At 38.5% G+C, this 18,932-nt stretch overlaps 1 protein-coding gene across 3 annotated transcripts in view; it reads right to left on the bottom strand.

The window, feature by feature from the left end:
- Nucleotides 1–17,288, bottom strand: part of MIDEAS (mitotic deacetylase associated SANT domain protein) — a 132,239-nt gene extending 114,951 nt beyond the window's left edge. For 2 of the 3 annotated variants that reach the window (XM_074290062.1, XM_074290059.1), the window contains exon 1: nucleotides 16,670–17,288. The gene's annotated coding sequence lies outside the window, so the exon portion shown is untranslated. The remainder of the gene's footprint in view (nucleotides 1–16,669) is intronic. The other variant, XM_074290063.1, reaches the window with a different exon arrangement.
- Between the last annotated feature and the right edge of the window lie 1,644 nt (nucleotides 17,289–18,932).

Genomic DNA, 18,932 nt, shown 5'->3' with positions numbered 1-18,932 from the left:
GTGGGGTTCAGGATGTCATCTTTGGAACTTCAAAGGTCTAAAATTAAGCTAAGACAACTTTTTGACTCAAGGCGTTATGGCTTTTGCACAAACCACAGATAAGTCATGCCCTCAGCTATCAGAAAAGATGTCAGACAGGATATCCCAACTGAAACACTGTAAACCTTGAGGGCTCTAGGCCTGACATCCTGGAAAGCTTCAGAGATGTCCACTCATATCACCACACACATTACAGATGTGAAAAGAACTTTTATGGGGCTAAAGGAAAGATAAGAGGATTGTGTTTCCCCAGAAAACAAATTGTGAATCTATCATCCCAAACCAGCCTCTATAATATATGTCCCAAATTCTCCCCCAAAGAGAAATAAAAACATAAGAGGTGACATTCACATAGCACCCTATGGCTTAAAATAGGTTTAATACAGTATATCTCATTTGGTCCTCAAATAACTCTGTGAGATAGTTAATATAGGGTATTATTATCTATTTTATAGATACGGACCCTGAAGCTCAGAGAAGCTAAATAAGTGAATTTGTTCATGGCTACACAACTAGTAAATGTCCAAAGTAAAATTTAGATGTAGTATGATGCAGTGGAAAATAAGCTGGATGATAGCTGTACCAGATCTACAATTATATTATAAAGCAGCAGTTACCAAAACCATTTGGTATTGGCTAAGAAATAGACTAGTTGATCAGTGGAATAGGTTAGATTCACAAAATAGTCAATAACTATAATAATCTAGTGTTTGACAAACCCAAAGACTCCAACTTTTGGGATAAGAATTTATTGTTTGACAAAAACTGCTGGGAAAATTGGAAATTAGTATGGCAGAAACTAGGTATTGACCCACACCTAACACCGTACACCAAGATAATGTCAAAATGGGTTCATGACATAGGCATAAAGAATGAGATTCTAAATAAATTAGAAGAACATAGGATAGTTTACCTCTCAGACCTGTAGAAGAGGAATGAATTTATGTCCAAAGAAGAACTAGAGATCATTTTTGATCACAAAATTAAAAATTTTGATTATATCAAATTAAAAAGCTTTTATACAAACAAAACTAATGCAGACAAGATTAGAAGGGAAGCAATAAACTAGGAAAACATTTTTACAGTCAAAGGTTCTGATAAAGGCCTCATTTCCAAAACATATAGAGAATTGACTCTTAATTTATAAGAAATCAAGCCATTCTCCAATTGATAAATAGTCAAAAGACATGAACAGACAATTTTCAGATGAAGAAACAAACTATTTCTAGCCATATGAAAATAAGCTGGATATGATTTCAGGGAACCTAGAATCAAATCCCTTCTCTGCTATGGTCTACCTGTGTAATCTTGGGTATTAAACACTGCTTAAACTGACTTAAACTTCAGGCCTCAAGTATCCTTAGCATATAACAAGAAGATTAGACTAAATATCTTTTATGGTCTCTTCTGCCTCTAAAATCTATAATGGAAAGGTTGATCTCAGAGAAAGCTGGAAAAGGAAACTTATTCCCATCTTCCTTTTCAGGGGTTCAGACTATGGGTATGGAACACTGAATCTTAAGTACGGTTGTTATGTTGGTTGGTTTTCCTGCTTTCCCTCTTGTTTAAAAAAATTTTTTTTTTGTTAGAAGGGTTGGTTTGCTAGGTAGAAAAAGTAGATATGTATGGAAATGAAGGTCATATAAAAACAAAACATCAATAAAATTTTGTTTACATATATACACACACCAATGTAGTTTATAATAAGGTCTAAAATATTATAGAATAAATTGAAACATGGAATACTATCATGCTATAAGATGATGAACAAATTCATTTTGTAAAACATGGAAAGACTTGCAGGAAATAATGCAAAGAGAAATGAGCAAAACCAAGAGAACATTGTATAGAGCAGTAGCAATATTGTTCAAAGAATAATTATGCATGACTAAGCTATTTTGATTACTCGAATTAGCTATGAAAAAACTTATGAAGGATGATGCTGTCCAACTCCAAATACATTATAAGTATGTATTGTAAGGTTCCACATATATATCTATATTGAATGTTGACTTTTTCTAATGTGGAGTTGGGAAGGAAGAAGAGAAGAAGGTAATCCAGGGTGGGGAAAGAATAATCTGAAATCAAAGCCATTGTTCTTTTAAACTATTTTTATTTTCCCACTTAACTGGTATTTTTTTTTTTTTTTTTTTTTTTTTTGCTTCACATATAAAAAGCCAAATCCTCGAATACCTGATTGAATTTCTTAGTATTTAGGGTGAGGGAGAAGTGCCATCTTTCCCAGAGATGATTCAAGACACTAGAAAAGGAATAATTAATAACTCATATTTGTTGGCATGTTAAAATTCACAAATGCAAATGCTTTCTTCCCAATAACCCTGATATGGAAGTAGTATAAATATAGAGAGTCATAAATCTATAGGCAATATTAGAGCCACAAACTGAAGGCAAGTTTTCTGATTCCAAAATCAACACTTCTTCTTAAAGGAAGGATATCATCCACTGATTCTCCCATCTACCTCCTGTGCTTTCTACCACCATGCCAACCACCATGAGCATAGTGATCTTGTATGCAATCCTGAAACAAGATTTCTTCTCTTTTAAAGTTCACCTCTTCCAGGAAGTGTTAATGGATTAACCCAAACCTCACTTTAGTCCATTCTCCATACCACTAGCAAAGTGATTTTCTTTTTAAAATTTTTATTTTTAATTTATGGAATAAAACAAGCATTTCAATGTCATAATTTTTTTTTAAAATCACACACAATACTTCAAATCTATTATGTACAAATTGTTATTCTTTTACAATAAAATGATGTAATTTTTTTTTTTTTACCTTGTAAAAATGGCTACTATTAGTTAAGTGAACATTTGACAATGTTATTCTCCTTCTCAACAAACTGTAGTGGCTTCCCTAATCAAATATAAACTTTTTTAAAAGGTTAAACATGCAATTCTTCTAAACATATTTCCATATTTGTTATTCTGCATGAGGAAAATCGGATCGAAAGGAAAAAAAAAGTTAACAATAACAACAAAAAACAGTGAAAATACTATGCTTTGATCCACATTCAGTCTTCATGGTTCTATCTGGATGTCAAAGGCTCTTTCTATCTCAAATTTCAAATATAAACACTTTTTATGTTCCTTGAACACCCTTTCATAACTTGGCCCCAAGCTATGTTTCTAGCTTTATTACTCACTGCTCTCTCTCTCAAATTCTGTGATCCAAACAAACAGACCACCTTTTTTGTTCTGCACCCATGACTCATTTCCTACCTCCTAGCCTTTGCAGTGGTCATTTCCTATAACTGAAATGCCCTCGTTCATCTCTAGTTCTCAAAGTCCTTCTCTTCATTCAAGATGCAGATTAAGCACCACCTTCTCATGACTTCCTTAACCTATGAATCTACTCTATCTCAAACTGCATTGTATTTAACAACTTTGTATTTTTTTCCATTAATTTTCTTAATACTTTCATATACTTGCAAATATCCTTGTCTTCCTGTTAGAAAATAAAGTACTTTCAGGCAGATATTGTTTGATTTATTATATTTGCTTCCCTTGTGCCTGAAGCTATATCTGACATAAAGTACACTAAGCAGATATTTCTTCAGTGGGAATGGGCAGATGAGAAAAATAGCATGAAAGTGACTGAAGCAGGTGCCGTGGAGTACTAAAAGCTTGGCCAGACATCAAAGATGCCAAGGTCATCTACTGCATCCCAGACCAAAAGCAGTTTTCCTGACTTTTGGCTTGCCATTGAACTTCTTTGAAGAGAGAATAAAACTGGCAACTTTGCACAATTCTGCTTCTTTTATATCCAATACAAAAGCAAGTCAAGACAAGACTTCTTCCATGATGTCATTGCAGTGGATAGAGCAGTGGATAGAGCACCAGCCCTGAAGTCAGAAGGACCTGAGTTCGAATTTAACCTCAGACACTTAACACTTCACACTTCCTAGCTGCGTGATCCTGGGCAAGTCACTTAACCCAACTGAATCAAGAAAAAAAAAAAAAAAAAAAAAAAAAAAAAGGATGAACAGCAATAATACAGTAAGCACTTTAAAAATGTTTAACGTTTGACAAACTTACAAATCTTCTGTTACTGTGAAATTCAGCACTCAGGGGCTATTCATATGCCAATGAATAGCATACATTATTGCAACATTGTATTATAAATTTAAAGTTAAAAAGGATTTTATATGCCATCAAGTCCAAACCTCTCTTTTGATGAATGGGGAAACCTACCCAGAACTGTAGTTTTCCCATGATTATACAAGTAGTAAATGACAGAAATGGGATTTGAAGCCAGAACCTCTGACTGCAAATCCTTTACTCTTCCATTCACCATACTCTCTCTTATCTGTATTGTTATATATAACTTTCCAGGCATGTCTTGCCTTTGTAAAGAGATCTGAGTGCTGCTTTCACAGAAAAATCACATCACAGATCTCAGTATCCCTTCAAGCATCCAAAACAATGCAACAAAAGTACTGTGTCAAATATAAGTACTGGTTACTTATACTGTTACTGGTACTTGTTTTTGGATACTTCACACATAGTCCAGTGTCTGAAACATAGTAAGCACTTTTGATTGTTGAGTAAGTACAAATGGAAAGAACTATAAAAGGAAAGAATCTGTAACAAGATTGAAGATTGTACAAATACAGTCCCAGGGAAGCTTGGTCCTAGGGTAGAAAAGACAAGCAAAAGCACCTCCTTCCCTTCTTTGTAGAGGTGAAGGGCTGTGAGTATGGAGCATTATCTATACTGTCAGATTCAGATAAAGTGTTGGTTAGGCAAAATATCTGGGTAGGCAGGAGAGTTGGGAAGAAAATATCTAGAAATTAATCAAAACAAAGGGGGCAGCTTGGTGGTGCAATGGCTAGATCACCAGACTTGGAATCAGTAAGAGGCAACTAGTAAGAGTTCAAGTCTGTCCTCAGAGAATTGTGTGACTCTGAGGAAGTCACTTAACTGTTTGCCTCAGTTTTCTCATCTGTAAAAGAAGCTCGAAAAGGAAATGGCAAATTGCTCCAGTATCTTTGCCAAGAAAACCCCAAATGGGGTCATGAAGAATCAGACATGACAACAAAAGAATCAAAAAATATCAATAAGTTTTTTTTTTTTAAATGTAAAAAGCTAGGTGAACTGAATTGAATTCACTGAAATAAGAGAATGAATTAATATTTGATAAGAGCTGAGCTCGGAAGTTTTCTAAGAACTGGTAGTTCAAATATTATTTTGTAATTGTTCACATATTCTTTTCACACATGTTTATCCTGGCTTCCTGATCAGAGTGCAAGAATTTTTAGGCCAGGATCTCTGTCTTGGTCTCCTTGGCATGTTGCCCAGTACAGTGTTCTGAAGGTAGTAAATGCTCAATAAATATTTTTAGATATCTGGCATTGAACAGAAGTCTTAGAAACCAACAACACTAAAGTAATTAATTATGCAATCAAATGCCAGCACTTTAACCTATTATATAACCCAAACTATTGTGGGGAGAAGCTCTGGGGTTTTAAGTTTTTAAAGAGTAAGTTTGCCAGGGCTGCTAGGTGGTGCAGTGGATAGAGCACCAGCCCTGAATTCTGGAAGACGCGAAGACACGTAACACTTCCTGGCTATGTGACCCTGGGCAAGTCACTTAACCCCAGCCTCAGGGGGAAAAAAAAAAGTTTGTCCCATTTGATGTAACCAGGTATATGAAAATCAATGTTTACAAAAGAGACAAAAATAGTTTTATTCTCATTAGTTATAATTAAGTCCATATCAGTTATAATTAAGTCAGCATGAAAGGAAAAAAGTACTAGATGAGAAGTGACAAGCTCTCTTAGTGAAAGTAGATGTGCTCTGAATTGCAAAAATTCAATTTACTCATAACTTCAGGAAGAAATCACCAAGTTAACTCCAGATCTGTTTATGTACACGCAAGGATATCTTGCATTCAAAAAGGAATCTATCTTGCAAGAGGAAGCTGTAATTGACACCATTTGTACCAGGTGATGGCCTCTGAATTCCTGGGAGCAAATCTGATGATAGGGTTTATCTTGGAGAAGATCTCCTCAAATCTGACCTGATGCCTTTTATTTTCAAAGATACAGTAATTATATAACAAACTAAGGCTTCTGGTTGAGGGTGGGGTGTAGGAGTTTTGAAGGAGAATAGCAGGAGAATTTATCTTTTCTCACCAGAACTCCCCCCTTTGCCTGACACATGACATAAATGATGTTTACAGACATCTTCTCCACTATTATCTGTAGAATTTTATGGAGGAGGGAAGAAAATACACATTTATATTATAGCCTATTATCTTAAACATGGTGTTAAACTTTTTTTGCAACTATCATCCCATTTGACTGATACAACAAAACTTCAAGATAGGTGCTATTATTATGCCCATTTTACAATTGAGCTGCTTGAGGCAGACAGAGGTTAAGTGATTTGCCCAGTGTTTGATGTCAGAACTGAACTCAGATCTTCCTGACTCCAGATTCAGCACACTGCCCTTTGCATCAGATTCGAGGTATAGCACTCTATCTGCTATGCCAAGCTGACTCTCAAAAGGAAGCAAAAAGGTCACTCTCAATGAAGGGGTCTATAGTTTAACTGAGGAGAAAGAAGATATATAAAAAGGTAACTGATGGTAACTTAAGGCAGTATATGATAAATGCCACTTGAGAAATAAGTACAATAAACGATCTGGGTTCTAGGCTGGACCATGTCACAATTCCTCTGAATCTATTTTTTCATCTGTAAAATGAGAATATGAATAGTTGTGGTACCTACCACATAGAATTGTGAAGTTCAAATTAGATAATGAGCCAGATAAATTCTGGCTTAATATTATAAAATTGTATCATTTCAGGGGAGATTAGCAGTCACCTACATTAGCCCTTGCCCACTATAACATACTGGACCAACTTTGCTTGAAAACCTCCAATGAGAGGGAAACTTTTACCTCTGGGACAGCCCATTCAACAATGATACACTTGGACAATTCTAATTATTAAGAAATATTTTCCAGATAGCAAGCCTAAATCTGCATTCTTTGCAACTTCTACCCATCATTCCTGGCTCTGCTCTCTGGGAACAAACCAAAACAATCCAATCCTTCCTTCACATGACAGCTTTTGAAACACTGGAACATAGAGGTAGTCACATGGTGCAGTGGATAGAGGACCAGCCCTGGAGTCAGGAGGACTTGAGTTCAAATCCAGTTTCAGATATATATTGACCCTGTGATCCTGGACAAAATCACTCAACCCTAAATTACCTCTCCCAACACTTGAACCTAAATATCATCCCCCCAGTCTTCTCTTCTCAATTTCTATCTTTGAATCTACTTTCATCATGTAACATGAACCCAAGACCCTTCACAATCATAATTACCTTTTTCTACACATTCTTTAGCACACTAAGATGTCCTTCCTAAACTATAGTGCCCAAAGACGAATATTCTAGATGTGGTCTAATAAGACATTTTATTTCTGTAAGTAACACATTTCAATGCAAACTCAATATGAATGTATAGTTTTTGTTTTTAAACTATACATTCATATTGAGTTTGCAATCTATCCAAAGATCCAGAATTTTTTAAGGCAAAAGGTTATCTAACCATGATTCCTCTATCTCATGAAGTTAATTTTTTAAGCCAAATACAATTATTCCTTCTACATCTTGATTTTTCTCCATCACTGTTTTGATATATTACTGGTTGGCATAAGAAATTAAATGGTAATCTTGGGAGAATTTTGTGGGAACTACAGATAACATTTAAAGGCTAGCAGATGACACAGATCCTATGACCAAATACTTAACCCAAATTTCACAATATGGTACTGTAAACACCCCATAAAAGAAAAAGAAAAAAAAATAAACTTGTTCCCCGGCAAGAAAGGAGGGCCAAATATTTTTACATGGACTTTTTAGATCATGGGGGAGGAGGGGAAGAGAAAAGCGTGTGCCCCTAATCCCCTCCCCTCATTGTATAAAGGATAATTATATTAAGACTTTACATTTATCTTCATTGAAATGAATCTTATTTCAGTGCAATGCTCTTTTTTATTAAGATCTTTTTGGATCCTGACTTTGTCATCTAGTATGTTAGCTGCTATTCCTCCCAGTTTACAGTCATCTGTAAAATTTTAAAACCTGCCATCTATATTTTAGTTCAAACTATTAATAAAATCTCTTTCCTCATTGTTAAAAGGAGGAATAGGACTAGATGACCTCAAAGATTCCTTTTAGGCCTCCTCTTCTGTTCTGTACTATAAGCAGGAGTATGCTGGAATCAACTATAATGACTCCTAATAGCTATTTGTTATATTTTCAATGTGAGCATTTACATTTCAGAAATCTGCAAATGCCACAAAACAGGATTTATTGTTTTCTTCTTGTCTAGACTTAATAAAGTATCAAAGAATAAATTTTAAATGCTGATTAAATTTAAAAGTACATTGCATGCACATTCCCTCCACCCTGAGAGGTAGTTGTTACAACTTTTACCAGCAAACTCCTGGCTACTGGAGTTCAGAGGAGTGGGCTTAATGGCTTAGGGTAATTGGGGAAAACTTTATGGAAGAGATTTGAGCTAAATCTTGATGGACTAGTAAATAAGTGGGGAAGAAGTCCAGGCATGGGGAAGCCTAGGAGCATAAAGCACTGAGGTGGACAGGAAGAATGTACATGAACTTTTAGCAGAACAATGGAGAAAATATTTTGACTGAAATACAAAGTCCCCATCCAATGGCTGGGGAATAGTGGGAAACACACATGGAAAGGTAAGTAGAGGGCTACTTTGTGGAATACCTTAGATTCACTTTCTCAAATGTCTTTATAGCCTACAGAGTTTTTGAAGAAAAAAGTGATACATTAAAAAGGTGCCACCAGAGAAATATTGCAATAGATGTAGTTGAAAAAAAAATTCAAGGCACCATTCTTATTGCTATACTCAATATTCTTCTAATCAAACCATTCCTACCTAATCAGATCAATCCTATAGTCCCTTACCCTTATATTGATTGCTCTGCATTAAAAGGTTTCCATGAACTTCCAGAACCACTTCAGGAAAATAAGATGTTGGAGGGTATTTTCCTTGTGTTCCTTTGGCTATAAAGGTTTAAGTCTGATCAAGTTTGCTAAGTCTCATCGATTCTGTCTCCATAACATTTCTTGAAATTAGCCCCTTCTCTCCATTCATGGGGCTATCAGCCTGAATGAAACCCATTATTTCCTTTCACCTTAGACCCAAGTCTATAGTAGTAATATCACCCTTGATATAGCTGCTAAAGAATGGGTCTAATCTAGGTAAAATAAAGTCAAGTTGTTCCCTATAACTTTGAGAATCAAATACAGACTCAATCTATCCTTCCAAGTTTGTTAAAACCGTTCCCCTGAAACTCTATGGTCCAAGTCAAACTGGCTTTGTTGCACTTTCTCCCATATATCAGACAGCTAAATGATCCAGTGGACAGAGAGTTAGATCTGGAGTCAGAAAAACCTACATTCACATCACTAACTCTCTGCAACCTACCTGTCTCAGTTGGTTTTTTTTTTTTTTTCCCCCTTTTCTTTTCTTTTTTTGCTGAGGTAATTTGGGTTAAGTGACTTCAGTTTTTTTATCTGTATAATGGGAATAATAACAACACTATATCTCAGGATTCTTATGAGAATGAAAATGAGATGACATTTATAAAGCACTTTGCAAACCCTAAAGAGTGAGATAAATTTTAACTATTATTATTCCATCTCTAATTTCCACACCTTTTGCACAATCTGATTTTTGAGGCTGGACTTCACTCCCTAGTTTCCTTCAAAGTTAAAAATCTAGGAGTACTTCTTAGATGAAGTCTTACCTATCTCTCCCAAACTACTCATGCTTTCCCCTCCCCACAAAAGTTGTCTTATATTCTTTTCACATATATAGTTATCCCTTCCACATCATGACTTTCCCCAACACAGTTTCAATATAATTACAAGTTGGCATAAAAAATTAAAGGGGAATTTTTTGGGAGTTTTGTGGAAGCCACAGACCAATTTGAAGGCCAACAGATGACCAGAAAGTCTAGAAACTCAGAAATGCAGAAAATGTATGTGTAGTATTATAAAATATTAATATATTTTATCTTTTAGTACCATAATAATTCAGACTTCTTTTCTGGTATGAAGGCAGGGCCAAAAATTTTTATAAGAATATTCCGGGTTTTGGTGTATTGCATCCTTAAACCCAGAATGTGGAAGGGATAACTACAGTTCATGTGCATAGCTAGATGCATACATGAAACCTCCTGTAATTTTAATGAAGTCAGAATTGTTCAAATTTTGTCTTTGTCTTCCCATTACCTTGCATGCTACCTGGCATAGAGAAGCTGAATAAATTCTCATTGAGGGATCTGCATATTGCCAGTAATCATATTAGTGATCACACTTCTCTCCTGGTCAAAAGCTTTCTATGGCTCCCTATTGTTTCCAGGATACAGTACACATTCCTCAGTTTGTCATTGCTATATTCTCCATTGTACTTCTAATTTACTTTGCTAGTTTTATTTCACATCGTTGTTCATGTCTCACTCTTTACAGCCCTGTCTATGGGTTTTCTTAGCAAATGATCCAGAAGTGGTTTGTGATTTCCTTCAACAGTGGATTAGGGCAAATTTGAGATTAAGTGACTTGCTGAGAATCACACGGATAATAAATGCCTGACTGTATTTGAACTCAGGTCTTTCAGACTCCAGGCCCTATCCACTGAGCCATTTAGCTGCCCTTTAACTTCCCACTGACACTGTCAGTTGAGCTACAATTGAGCTACAAATTGAGCTACAAACTGTTCCATATGCTTTTCTGCCTCCATTCATTCCTGTAGATCACAACCTCACGTCTACTTGTTGAACTTCTAGTTCATTATAGTACAGTAGAAAGAATATCAGCTATAGAGGAAGAGAAATTGGGTTCAAATCTTGATGCTGTCACCTATTATCAAGTGGGACCTTAGGCAAAACAATTAAACTCTTTGGGTCTTAGTTTGCTCATCTATGAAAGAAGGGAGATGGATTTGATGGTCTCTAGGGTGTTGCTAAAACTCTAAATTATGATCCTTTATTTTCTTTCCAGACTTATCTCAGATGCTGCCTCTGCTCCAGAAGTGCCCAAGCCCCACATCATGCACAGCTGGAAGTGATCAGTGACTTCTTAAATTTTCTTGGAATACATAGTCTGGACCTCTCCTTCACCCTATCAACATCACATTCTCCTAAAAGGAACCTTGTGTCACTGTGATATCTTTCTTATCAGACTATGACTTTCTTGGGAGGAGGAGCTGTATCATTTCTTCTTGGTATATTTCTCAATGCATTACACTGTGCACCTGTTAAGTTTTTTGGGTCTTGATATGTGATTTCTTTTTTTTTTTTTTTTTTAATATTTATTTTATTTTTCCAAATTCATGCAAATATGTTTTTCACCATTCACCTTTGTAAACCTTAAGTTCTCAATTTTTCTCACTTTCTGTCCCTTCCCTCCCCTAGACAGCAAACAATCATTCTTTTAAACATATTTCCATATTCATCATGCTGCACAAAAAAAAAAAAAAAAAACCAGATCAAAAGAGAAAAAAAAAAACACAAGAAAGAAAACATCAAGCAAGCAAACAACAACAAAGTAAAAATACTACGCTTTGATCCATATTCTGTCTCTATAGTTCTCTTTCTGGATGCTGATGGCACTTTCCATTACAAGTCTATTGGAAGTGCCTTGAATCACCTCATTGTTGAAAAGAGCCAAGTCTATCACAGTTGTTGATCTGTGACTTCAAAGATATGGAAAGTCCTAGTAAGGAAACTACACCCACTCATGCAGATAGGCAATTAGTGTTATAAATTATAGCCAGAGTTGTCTAGGGGCACTGAAAAGTTAAGTGACTGGTCCAGAGTCACACAGTCAGTCAATATCAGCTTCTTTTCTAATTCCTTTATACTCTTCCTAACCCTAATACATATTAGGCACTTTATCTATTAATCTATTTATTTTTCTGCTTTTGTTGTTGCTAATTATCTTCACAGAAGGCTTTTTCAGTGAGAAAGAGAAATGAAATGGAGGAAGAAAAGTTCTTTTCATGGAGGAAGAGAGGTTGAAGGACCAAGCATCAGTACACACAGTATCAGGAAATTTGCAAAGGGTTGTTATATGGAGGAATTCAGATCAATGGGGGGTGTTTCAGCCTCTCTTTCAGGAAACTAACAGTGATGTCAAAACAGAGGATTATAGTTTTAGGAGAGAGTATGTCAGGAGGCCACCAGATGAATGGAAATGCAGATGTGGGGCAGAGAGAGCATAATGGAGCTTCCTCATTACATCCCAGGAAAGGGGGGGGGGGGGAGAGAAGCTGCTCCATCTGGCACAGAGGGCAGCATTTTAAAGTAATCTCTAAGCAATATTAAGCTCCATAATCAACTTCCAGGAACTCCTATGTGCAGCATGTTCCCACATCCCACAGTACAGGTAAATGGCTTAAAAAAAAAAAAAAATCTATATTCAGTTTTTATTCACAGTTTTTACAGGCTCCCAATAGGCAAATGCTATAAAGTAGTGCTAGGTCCCATGAACTCAGCAGCAAGCCCGGCTAATAAATCAGCATTTTATATAAGGTGGGAGAGGAAGTAAGGATTAAGTTTCCGGTCTTAAGCAAAGCTGAGTACAACTACTGTGCAGATTCTGGTATCATGGAGCAGCAGAAAGGGTGGGGTGGAGGGAAGGGAGCAAAGTGGAGAGCATGAATTATGAAGAACTACCAACCAGAGTTAGGCTCACAGTCCTGCAACCATTCAAGTTTGCTTACCAGCTGCTGGGTGGTTCCCAATTAGACTTACCAGCTGATCCCCTTCTCTCCCTCTAGCCCTTGGCAATCAGCCCTTTCCCTGACATTCCTGGCTCTAAACTCCAGCATAGTTATTTGGGCTTCTATCTTTTCCTGAAAGCTTCCCTAAAATGCAGAATATTAAAAGCTGCTTTTAGCAGCTCCAGAAAATGCAATAATAGCCCAGGCCAGTAGCATGCTGATAATCTTTACAACCAGCTCTATGGGGGAAAAAAGTGTTCATAGATCCCACAGGTGGTAAGCACCAGAGGCAGGCAATGAAGCCAGATCCTCTGCCTCCACTTTCTACTACGCCAGGGGGTTTGCTACACTTAATGAAATACCAGTTAGAGGCCAAAAAAAAAAAAAAAAAAAAAAATCTGATCCACCTAGGTTAGACTCTTAAAATGCACAAAACATGACCTTTGAGGTCAGCATGTTATTTCATACCTATTATTAAGCACAATGCTCAGGCACAGTAAATATAGTGTTTGTCTACTGAACCAAACACCTTGAAACTTAGGCAAGATATAATAAAGTGGGTTGATTTTGAAGAGGAAAGAACATCCAGAAAGGGCCATCCTGTGGGAAAAGGCAAAAACTATGATCTAGATTGTTACTGATAATAAAAATAACAACTGTTATTTACACAAGACTTTAAAATATTCAATTCTGGACAATTCTGTAAGGTGAATGCCAAGGGTACTATTCTCATTTTAGAGATAAAACAGCAGGCTGAGAGATTAAGTCATTTGTCCATGGTCATATAATCAGTTAAGGATCAAAGACAGATTTTGAACCAATCTTCCTAACTCCAGATCCAGTCTTCTCTTTCAACTAAAAATGACTTCTGATATTTTACACAAAATACTGATTCTTCTTGTAATCACTGGAGATGAGTGTTTGTGGTTATACATAGATTTTTCTCTGTCCAAAGCTATCTGCAATTTATGTGGAAATGTAGCCTGGTTTTCCAAGACCTCCCAGGTGAGATCAGAAGAATGCCCAGCATGATCACAACAGAGGAAGCTCATTCATGTCAGTTAACAGTTGTTACCACCTCCAGAAGGCTGGACTGGTTGCCAGAATGGGTGGGGAGGATTCCAGAGAGCCAGAAGTCACAGTCCTCACAACTGAGGGAAGCAGACTTAAGAACACTTGTAAAGCAACATTCAAAAGAGTGTCCATTAACATCAGTCTTCCAGTACCCAGAGCTTGAGCTTCACAATCACACAAGAATGATTGTTCCTGCCTTTAATGCCTCTTCATTTTTTTTTTTTGTTTTAAAATACTTGACTGTAGTTATACTGTATATCTGTAATGTGCATATATATAAAAATGCATATGTATATACAGATTTATGCACACATACTGCTTATTAGATTTAATTGAAGAAAACTTCCAGCTATGGATCTCACTTCCAGTCTTGTGGGATTCTCAGGTTTATCAAAGAAATGAACCAGGCTGAGGTCCAAGTCTTTTCTGGCAGGGGGTAGTTAATACTTCAGAAGAGGGCCTCTGGGTAAAAGGTGCTATATTCATGGCACATTCTTCCTTCTCCTGGACACATATAGTGTGTCTTGTCCCCCCCTCCCCCTTTTTGCTCAAAACACAATAAAGAAATTAGGCCCCATCAGTTTTTGTAGCTGGCCACGAAGGCCAGAGCTCAAAGTCTAAAAGGCTGTCATTGATTTATAACACAGTTCTCAGAAATACAGCCACACCCTGTGTCCCCTGTCAGGCAAGGTTCGGTCAGCCAGTCAACAAGCAATTATTATGTACTTACTATATGCTAAGCACCGTGCTAACATGCTAGGAATACAAATAAAAACTAAAAACAAAACAAAAATAATCTTTGACTTCAAAAAGCCTGGATTCTAACAGGGGAAACATCATAGAATTAGATTTATAAAAGATAATGTGAGAAATAAGAAATAACTAAATACATATAAGTAGACAGAAAGTAATGTAAATGGAGAGGCAGTAGCTTTTGGAGGTGGGAGAGACAGAGAAAGGCCTCCTACAGAAGGTAGGCCTGGCCTTGGCTTGGGAATTCCTTTGGGACCTCCCTTCGAGACTTTTTCAAAGGGAGGGTCTATTTTCCAAAACTTTTTTTTTTTTTTTTTTTCTTAACAAGAAGTCCCAGTCCTAAGCAGGTAAACAAGGCACTAGAATGCTTCAATCTCTCCTCCTGACTTGCCTACTTAGATGTTTGGCACGTAGTCTAAGGAGAGAGAATTGGGGGCCAGAAAGGAAATAAATCACCTGCTGGAAGTTAAGGGGCAGACTGGAACATGGCAACACAATCCAGGTCGAATTCATCCTTTTATTTGCAATGCAAATCCGCGTTTTGGCTCCGGCCCACCCCCACCAGCCCCCCACTCCAGCCCCACAGCCAAAGCCTGGTTCCAGAGTATCAACATCCATTCCAACAAAGCCAGTCTGCCATCCCACAGTAATTACACGCCGCCATCATGAAACTGCTGCAACATTTCGCCCTTGAGACAACTGATCCCCACATCTCTGCATTTAGTGACCTTCCTTCTAGAAGGGACGCATTCATGCACGCCCCCCAGTCTCCCAGTCCCCGGCGGACTCTATGTGCAAGGGAACCTCTGCACCACCGGCCAGAGCTGGACTACCCTCGGGTTGCTTTGCCAGGGTCAGAAATCTCTCAGCTGTTATTTTTAAAAGGCTACTTTATACAAGGATCGCCTCCCCCCCTCAAAAAAAAATCTCCCAGAGTACTTCTATAGCCCCAAGAACTTCATAAAAACGATGTTATGCCAGAACCCATCAGAAGGAAGAAATTGTGAGTTTTATATATAAAACACTCACATATGCATGTGGGCGTGCTGGCAGTTTTACGGATAAACTGCAAAAGCAACAGTCCTTAGCTAGTAGTCTGCTAGAGAACTCTCCGAATGGGGTGGCGGGGGAGGGGAGGGTGGGGTGGGGGTCAGAGAGAAGTGATAATGAATTTATTCAAACGTTTTCAAGTTTTGCTGTGATGGGAGGCCAGATTGTGTGTGTTTATCCAAACTGAAAAGTTTGATTGATCTTAGTCATTTAAGAGCCAAGTAGATTAAAAGGGGTGGAGAATGAAAAGGAGTTCCTTTTAACTTTCTTCCAAAGATTATTTAAGTAGCGAAGAAGAGGAAGACGTCCTTGCAAGAAAAACAGAGGAGTGGGGGTGGGGAGAGCTCGGAGTTAAGGGGTAAACAAAACAGTCTGGCTCTCTGGAAAACACCGAACTTTTCTTTCTCTCTCTTCGGTGAAGGGGGAAATAAACCTGCGGAACTCCGCGCAGGCTGTTCCCTCCCATAGACCGATCGGCCGGGGCGCAGACGCTGGCCGAGGGGCCCCTTTCGGAGGGATCCCTGGCATAGCTGGTGGAGGGGGAGCGCGAGCCGGAGCCGGGTCTCTCCCAAGGCTGGAGCCTCAGCCCGCCCGGCCGGGAGCCCTGGGCCAGAGCAGTCAGCTGTGCCTGTCACTTGGGGAGCGGTGGCTGCGGGCAGAAGGCTGGGGGAAGGGGAGCCCTCCGAGGGCAGCGAGCACCCCCCAAAAGTGCAGCCGCCGATTGTTTTTCTTCTTCCCCAACACCCAGCCCTACAACAAGTCTAGTCCGGCTAGGCAAGCGCCACAAACCGCCTCAAAACGCACGCCCCTCCCGAAGGTAGCCGAGAAACCGGTTGCATAAATCCATTTTTTAAGGGAAGAGTCTTTTCCACGGGGGGAGGAGGGGAAGGAGGGAGGACGGAAGCTCCGGGGGGCTGGAGTGAGTGGGGGGCCCTTCCCCTGCGGACTACTCACCTTGGTGGGTGAAAATCTGCGTGTAGGCTATCCCAAGGTTGTGGAAGAGCGGCGAGAAGGGAAACAATTCACAAACACAAACTTTGTTTCTTTTCCCTGGGACTCGGGCTAAGTCGTCACTTCCTAGTGGTGCAAGGGGAGACTCTCAGTCTGGATCCCTTTAACCCGACAACTCCTGCTGCTTCTCGTCCTGCCGCCGCCGCCGCCCCCCGCAGCTGCTGCTGCGGCTCCAGCTCCCGTTCCGGGCCAAGCTGCAGATGTGAGCGAGCAGCTCGTCCCCCGCCCGAGCCCCTGGAGTTTCAGGGCCGGGGACACCCGGGCAGCTGCAGATCCGTGCTTTCTCTCCAGAGCCCTCCGCTGTCCCTTTGTCCAAATAGCATCTCTGTGGACCTTACGTGCTCGGCGCAGTTCTGCGGGCTGGAAGGAGGAAGTGAGAGCCTCCTGGTACAGCTTTGCAACGACACGGCCTCCCTGGGAAAGGCTTGTTCTGGGGATATTTTCAAGCCTTCAAAGAGTTGCTACAGCTTCCGTGCTGCTACAGCTCCATTCTCCGTTGCTTTGCATGTGGAGCTCGATTCTAAGTTTGGGGAGGTGCTTCTCGGGGTTTCTGCAACTATCAATTTATTCTGAAGTGACCTAGAAGAAATGAAGTCCCTGGTAACACCGAAACGTCACTCATGCACACAGTGATAAAGCAATGGTGGAGAGAGAAGAGACATAAAAAAAAAAAAAAAAAAATCCAAACCCAAAACTTTAGTCTTTGCCAGATCCCTAACCCGGCTCAGTAAAGTCAGTCAGTGGTGTTCTGAGTGTTTTTTTTTTTTTTAAACTAAATATATCTTAGCTTCATTTATTTTAAAATAACTTTCTCTTCGCTTCTCAGAGTCCTTCTCGATTATCCTCAAATCCCCTCAAATAGGCTTGTAAATTATGACTTTGTTACCAAACCCATCCACTGGGTTATTTTTGTATTTTAGTGCAAACGTTAAAGCTGCAAAATTATTTCTGTTGCAAAATTCTTTCCCTCTCTGTTTTTCCATAAAGCCTGGAATTTACAGAAAAATCTTTCTTTGGGCCTGAAATTTTCCATTTCTGGGGATGGATCAAAGGTAACTGGCTAGTGAGAATAGGGAAAGGGAACAGGGTCTTTAAGAAGATTTTTGTTTTTATCATAAGTCTGAAATTGGACAAGTGAAGCCAAATAACTTTTCTTACTGTCCTTCCGAATATTTTAGTCCCATAAATAACTACAAAATACTGAAATCATAGACTTTTGTGGCAAAAAAAAGTTCTTATTTAATAGGTTAGGGAGAAAGAAGTTTACTTTGAGTTTTGTAGGAAAGTTGCATACGTTAGAAAAATCTTGGAAGGACTGAAACACTGGCTTTCTTGTAATTTGCTCTGGAAAGAAGGGGCAATTTTAAAAGATGGTTCCATATCAGATTTTTTTTTTTTTTTTTTTTGCAATATTTATTTTTTTCTACAAAACAATGGTCTGTTAAAATAACCCCAGTAGAGGCAACTAGGTGGCGCAGTGGACAGAGCACCAGCCCTGAATTCAGGAGGACCTGAGTTCAAATTTGGTCTCATACACTTGACACTTCCTAGCTGTGTGACCCTGGGCAAGTCACTTATCCCCAGCCTCAGGGAAAAAATAAAAAAATAAAAAATAACCCCAGCCAATGAATCCCCTATTCCTGAGCTAAAATCTCTTTAATTAAGCTGTTACCATATAAGTCTGTGGCTCTTCCCTTTCCATATGAAAACAAATGCATAATTGACATAATAATAGCACTTCCATTGTGGTTAGAGAAGAACTTTATAAATATTTCATTTTATCTTCTTACCACCCAGGTTGGTAGATGGCCCATTTTATGGATAAGGAAACTGATACTGAAGTTAAGTGACTGCTTGGGATCATACAGGCTAGTTAAAAATCTGAGGCAGGACTATTTGAACTCAGGTTATTGATATTCAATTGCCTCAAAAATTGGCTAATAAAATATGATTTCATAGTTCCATATCACAATGCATTCATGAGAAGTAGTTGGGGGAGGGAAAGAAGAGAGAAGTTACAAATATTTTTAAATACCTATTTCGTGCTTGGCTCTATGCTTATGGCTTTTAAAAATATTTTATCCTCACAGCAACTCTGAAAGATGGGTGATATTATTGTCTCCATTTTCATCTGAGGAAACTAAGGCAGAGGTTAAGTGATTTGCCTAGGACCAAAAAAGCTAATATGTATCTGGGGTTGGATTTG

Source organism: Sminthopsis crassicaudata, chromosome 2 (assembly GCF_048593235.1).
Source record: "Sminthopsis crassicaudata isolate SCR6 chromosome 2, ASM4859323v1, whole genome shotgun sequence".
Classification (NCBI taxonomy): Eukaryota; Metazoa; Chordata; class Mammalia; order Dasyuromorphia; family Dasyuridae; genus Sminthopsis; species Sminthopsis crassicaudata.
The sequence above is the reverse complement of the archived record's forward strand: the minus strand, read 5'-3'. Positions and strand labels throughout refer to the sequence as shown.